Genomic DNA, 5964 nt, shown 5'->3' with positions numbered 1-5964 from the left:
GGCGGGGGGCGGGTGGGGGGGGGGGGGCGAAAATGCTGCCATTGCTGGCCCACTGACCAACCCTTGCAAAGCCAGCAGGCCAAGGCACTTAAGTGAGCTCACCCCTGCCCCAGATCTGGAATAATCTGTGGGTAAGGAAAGGGCCCCCCAAGGGGACACTTGCCTGCCTGTACACGAATGCCAAAAGCTTGGGAAATAAACAGGAGGAAATTTGTAAAGTCTTTGAAAAGATTATTGAGGCTCATATATGTGACAGCCCAGCAGGAAAAATTATTCTGAGGGGAAACCAGCATGGGTTCGTAGCAGGTAGATCATGCCTGACTAATCTAGTCTCTTTTTATGACCAGGTTACAAAACACCAAGATGCAGGAGTAGGGGTAGATATCATTTACTTAGACTTCAGGAAGGCCTTCGATACGGTATCCCACCCCATACTGGTGAACAAATTAAGAGGTTGCGACTTGGATGATTACACAGTCCGGTGGGTAGCAAATTGGCTAGAGGATCATACCCAGAGAGTGGTGGTGGATGGGTCAGTATCAACCTGGAAAGGCGTGGGCAGTGTGGTCCCGCAGGGCTCGGTCCTTGGACCGATACTCTTCAATGTCTTCATCAGTGACTTGGATGAGGGAATGAAGTGTACTCTATCCAAGTTTGTGGATGATACAAAACTGTGGGGAGAAGTGGACACACCGGAGGGAAGGGAATGATGACAGGCAGACCTGGACAGGTTGGACAAATGGGCAGAAAACAATAGAATGAAATTTGACAAGGAGAAATGCAAAGTGCTGCACCTTGGGAGGAAAAATGTCCAGCACATCTACTGCCTGGGAAATGACCTGCTTGGCGGCACGGAAGCAGAAAGGGATCTTGGAGTCCTAGTAGACTCCAAAATTAACATGAGTCTTCAGTGTGATGAATTAATCAGGAAAGCTAACTGCATTTTATCATGCATCAGCAGATGCATGACAAACAGAGCCAAGGAGGCGATACTTCCCCTCAATCAGACACTGGTCAGACCGCAGTTGGAATACTGTGCAAAGTTTTGGGTGCCACACTTCAAGAGGGATGTGGATAACCTGGAGAGAGTCCAGAGAAGGGCCAATCATATGGTTAGGGGCTTGCAGGACAACCCCTACAAGGAGAGACTAGAGCACCTGGATCTCTTCAGCCTCCGCAAGAGAAGGTTGAGAGGTGACCTTGTGGCTGCCTATAAATTCAACATGGGGGCACAGAGGGAAATTGGTGAGGCTCTACTCAGCAAGGCGCCCCTGGTGGGCACAAGAAATAATGGCCATAAGCTAGCAGAGAGCAGATTTAGATTGGACATTAGGAGGAACTTCTTCACAGTTAGAGTGGCCAAAATCTGGAATAGGCTCCCGAGGGAGGTGGTGCTCTCCCCTACCCTGGGGGTCTTCAAGAGGAGGTTAAATAGGCATCTGGGGTCATCGGGCCCAAGCCCTCTTTCCTGCCTATGCAGGGGGTTGGACTCGGTGATCTATTGAGGTCCCTTCTGACCCTAACATCTATAAATCTATGAATCTATGAACTTGTCCTCCTGCTTAACACAAATAATTATGATGGCATAGGGGTAACAGAGACCTGATGGGACTCCACCCAAGACTGGACCATGGGTATAAATGGATATACCCTGTACAGGAGAGATCAAGTAGACAAAAGGGGTGGGGGCATAGCTCTCTATGTCAAGGAGAGAGACATGTCCCTGCAAGCTGATACTGGCAACCAGGGTGGATGACTGGAGACCCTCTGGGGTAAAATCTGTGGGGAACACGTCACAAGGGACACGATGGTGGGAGTCTACTACTGACCTCCCACTCAAAGTCAAGAGCTTGACCAGGAGTTCTCCAGGGAATTGACTGAGGCCACATGCTCCTGGTCCATGGTTGTCATGGGAAACTTCAACTACCCAGACATCTCGTGGGAAGAGCGCTCAGCTAAATCCGAGCCGTCGCAAAGCTTCCTCTCATGCATGGATGACCTCTATCTGACACAAGAGGTCTATGGGCCAATGAGAGTTAAAGTGCTGCTCGATCTGGTACTGGCAACTGGAGATGATCTAATCAGTGACCTAATGATCAATGGGAAGCTAGATGACAGCAACCATGAGCAGATCACCTTCACCATCTGCCGTAAAGCTGGCAAGTCAGTCAGCAATACAGAATCCTTGACTTCAGGAAAGCAGACTTTGACAAGCTCACGAGGCTTGTCAGTTCAGCCCCTAAGGGACCATGACCCCAAGGGGAAGGGAGTTCAGGAAGAGTGGTTGCTCCTTAAGGGAGCAATCCTCGATGCACAAGCCAATGCTATTCCATCTCGGAGGAAAGGCAGAAAAAGGGCACAGCATCTCCCTTGGCTCTCCAGGGAACTAGTGGACTTCCTGTGGCTAAAAAGAAAGGCCTAAAATGATGGAGGATGGGATCCACCACCAAGGAGGAATATTTCACAGTGGTCCGGACCTGCAGGGAGCAAACCAGAAAAGCCAAGGCTGCGACAGAACTCCAGCTAGCTATAAGTAACAAGGACAATAAAAAGTCCTTATTTAGATATGTGGGGAGCTGGAGGAAAAGCAAGGGCAACATTGGACCCCTACTAAACCAGATGGGACAACTGACAACCGAAGCCCAGGAAAAAGCCAACCTATTAAATGCGTACTTTGTGTTGGTCTTTGCAGTCCCATGGGATGCCCATGCCCACTACGGGACAGGGAGGTCCAGGTGAGGGAGATCTTCTGCCCTCCATCAATGCTGACCTCATGAAGGAAAACCTTGAGAGGCTGGATAACTTCAAGTCAGCTGACCCTGACAATCTACACCCCAGGGTACTCAAGGATCTGGCTAGCATCATAGCCCAGCCCCTGACATGCATCTTCGAGAACTCCTGGTGCTCTGATGAAGTGTCTGAATTTTGGAAGAAGGCCAATGTGGTGCCAATCTTCAAGAAAGGGAGGAAAGTGAATCCAGCAAACTACAGGCCCATCAGTCTGACCTCTATCCTGGGGAAGGTCTTAGAAAAGATTTTTAAAGAGGCCATTCTTAATGGACTGACCAACAGCAACATCCCGAGGGATAGCCAGCAAGGTTTTGTTGTGGGTAGGTCTTGCTTGACCAATCTTATTTCCTTTTACAACCTTGTGACCTATCACCTGGACAAGGGAGAGGAGATTGATGTTCTATATCTTGAATTCAAAAAAGACTTCAGTCTGGTATCCCATGATCACCTCTTGGCAAATCTGTGACCAACTGTGATCACAGATCGTGGTGGCCTCGGGTCCACCACAATCACTGGCTGGGGAATTGGCTCTGTGGTCAGACCCAGAGGGTGGTGGTTGATGGAAGTCAATCGTCATGGTGCCCTGTGACCAGTGGGGTCCCCCAAGGTTTTGTCCTATATTGTTCAACATCTTCATTAATGATGTGGACATTGGATTCAGAAGTGGACTGGCCAAGTTCACTGATGATACCAAACTCTGGGGTAAAGCATCCACACCTGAGGACAGGAGGGTGATCCAGGCTGACCTTGACAGGCTCAGGAACTGGGCAGATGAGAACCTGATGGTGTTTAACAAAGAAAAATGCAAGGTTCTCCACTTTGGGAGGAAAAACATGCAGCATCCTTATAGGCTCGGTAGTGCTACTCTCGCTAGCACTATGGATGAAGGGACTTGGCGGTCATGATTGACCACAAGACGAACATGAGCCTTCAATGTGATGCTGCGGTTAGTAAAGCAAGCAAAATTCTGGCTTGCATTCTTAGATGCTTCTCAAGCAAATCCCATGACATCATTCTCCTGTTTTACTCAGCCTTGGTGAGGCCACAGCTGGAGTACTGCATCCAGTTTTGGGCTCCACAATTCAAAAAGGATGTGGAGAAGCTTGAGAGAGTCCAGAGAAAAGCCATGTGCATGATCAGAGGTCAGGAAACAGTCCTTACGACGACAGGCTGAGAGCTATGGGATTCTTTAGCCTGGAAAAGCACAGGCTCAGGCACAATCTGATGGCCACATATAAGTTTATCAGGGGTGTACACCAGGATGTGGGGGAACAATTGTTCACCATAGCACCCAAAGGGATGACAAGGTTGAACAGTTATAAACTCCTGCAGGACCATTTCAGGCTGGACATAAGGAAGAATTTCTTCACTGTCTGAGGCCCCAGGTCTGGAATAGTTTGCCATTGGAGGTGGTTCAAGCACCTACATTGAATGCCTTCAAGAGAACTGCTGCTGTTTATCTTGTTGGGATCCTATGACCCTAGCTGACTTCCTGCCCCTGAGGCAGGGGGCTAGACTCGATGATCTTCCGAGGTCCCTTCCAGCCCTAATGTCTATGAAATTTATGGAATTTGTGGGAGCCCAGCAGGAAAAATAATGCTGAAAGGCAACCAGCATGTGTTCGTAGCAGGTAGATCCTACTCGAATAACTTTGTTTCTCTTCATGATCAGGTAACAAAATGCTTAGATGTAGGAGTTGAGATAGATGTCATCTACTTGGATTTTAAGAAGGCCTTTGATACTGTATCTCATCCTATTCTCATAATCAAACTGTGACATAGATGATTACATAGACAGGTGGGTGGAAAATTGGCCTAAGGGTCACACCCAGAGAGTGGTGGTGGACGGGTTGGTCTTGACCTGGAAAGATGTGGGCAGTGGAGTCTCCCAAGACTCAGTCCTTGGTCTTACACTTTACAATGTTTTCATCAGCAACTTGAATGATGGCATGGAGAGTGCTCTCTCCAGATTCACAGATGACATGAAATTATGGGGTACAGTAAACACATTAGTGGGAAGGGATTGAATCCAAGCAGACCTGGACAGGTTGGAAAAGCGAGCAGAAAAGAATCGGATGCAGTTCAACCAAGACATGTGCAAAGTACTGCATCTAGGGAGGAGGAATCATCAACACACCTATAGGCTAGGTGATGAGCTTCTCAGGAACACAGCAGCAGAAAGGGATCTCGCAGTCATAGTTGCTATTATGCATTAGCAGGTGCATCATGAACAGGTCCAGGGAGGTGATACTTCCCCTCTATGCAGCATTGGTCAGGCCACAGTTGGAGTATCTGTATACTGTATCCAGTTCTGGGCGCCACTCTTTAAGAAGGATGAGGGTAACCTTGAGAGGATCCAGAAGAGGGCCACTCATATGGTTAGGGGCCTCCAGGTAAGGCCCTACAAGGAGAGACTGAGGGACCTGGATCTCTTCAGCCTCCACAAGAGAAGACCAAGAGGGGATCTTGTGGCCATTTACAAATTCATTGGGGGAGGAGGCGGCAGCAAGAAATAGAAGATTCTTTGTTTACCAAGGCACCCCTTGGAATAATCAGGAACAATGGCCACAAACTGATAGAGCAGATTTAGGTTGGACATCAGGAAGAACGTCTTTATGGTAAGGATTGCAAGAATCTGGAATGGGTTTCCAAGGGAGGTGGTGCTCTCCGCTACCTTGGGGTTTTTTTAGGAGGAGACTGGACAAGAACCTGGCTGGGGTCATATGACCCCAGTTCTCTTTCCTGCCCAGGGCAGGGGGTCAGATTTGATGATCTATTGAGGTCCCTTCTGAACCTAGCAACTATGAAACTATGAAACAGTAAGACCAAGGCCAGGAGTGGGGCCATGGGGAGTGGAAGAGGTCCCTCTGAGCCTCCTGGTTGTGGGGGGGGGGGTGGATGAGTTAGGACTACTGGGCTCTGCTGCTAGAAGCTGCCCTGGGGAACACCTTGCCCAGTGGCCTGGTGGACCACCCATTCCCTTGCATTCTGAGCACTCCTGCACCCTTTTGGTTGTGGTCTGGAACCTCTTGGGGAGCCAGGGCATATGGAGCAGTCAGGGAGAGCGAGTTGGGCTTGAAAGGGGAGTGGCTTCCCTGACAGACCCAGCAAAGGGTCTTAAGCAGCCAGGTTCCATTCCCCTATCCCATTGGTGATCCCCAAAGAGGGCCCTGCT

The sequence above is a fragment of the Alligator sinensis genome, unplaced genomic scaffold (genome assembly GCF_000455745.1).
Source record: "Alligator sinensis unplaced genomic scaffold, ASM45574v1 scaffold308_2, whole genome shotgun sequence".
NCBI lineage: Eukaryota > Metazoa > Chordata > Crocodylia > Alligatoridae > Alligator > Alligator sinensis.
Note: the sequence above shows the minus strand (reverse complement) of the source record.